This window comes from Arachis ipaensis, chromosome B02 (genome assembly GCF_000816755.2).
Source record: "Arachis ipaensis cultivar K30076 chromosome B02, Araip1.1, whole genome shotgun sequence".
Classification (NCBI taxonomy): domain Eukaryota; kingdom Viridiplantae; phylum Streptophyta; class Magnoliopsida; order Fabales; family Fabaceae; genus Arachis; species Arachis ipaensis.
The window spans coordinates 14,259,908-14,260,540 of record NC_029786.2 but is presented as its reverse complement, the minus strand read 5'-3'; the positions used below and the strand labels follow the sequence as shown (position 1 = coordinate 14,260,540).

Genomic DNA, 633 nt, shown 5'->3' with positions numbered 1-633 from the left:
TATATATGAGTAAATAGTCAAATTAGTCCTTAAAAGATCATTCGTTCTTTAAATTAGTCACCGAAAGATTTTTTTAATCAAATTCGTCTTTTAAAGATTTTAAATTAGTCATATTAGTCTCTTGGTCACTTCCATTCCTAACGACGTCAACTTTTGTTGATGTTATATGTTAAGTAACATCAAAACATACATCTAATAGTTCTAATTGACTATTAACATAATTAGTTTATGAAATTAAATCAAATCAACCTCAAATTGAAGGATTTCAATGGCTCAAATTTTCTCCTCAATTAGATTTTTATATGATATAATTTCATAAACGTATTATATTAATAGTCAACTAAGATTTATAGGTAGGTGTGTGTTAGGGTGTCATTTAACGTGTCACATTAGCACATTTTGATATCATCAATTAAAAAATTAACGGAAGGACTAACATGACTAATTTAATATCTTTAAAGGACGAATTTGATTAAAAAAATTTTCTGAGAACTAATTTAAAGAATGAGTAATCTTTTAGGGACTAATTTGACCTTTTATATATATATTGTTCTCAAAATTATTTTTCTTTGTACTTTATTTTCTTTATTTGTCTTGTTAGTTTATTATTATTTTATTGTTTTAAATTATAAT

General features: G+C 23.7%; 1 protein-coding gene across 1 annotated transcript in view; it reads right to left on the bottom strand.

Moving 5' to 3' along the window:
* LOC107628201 overlaps positions 1-633 on the bottom strand; it is an 11,369-nt gene that overhangs the window by 9,641 nt on the left and 1,095 nt on the right. The gene's annotated exons all lie outside the window — the stretch shown is intronic.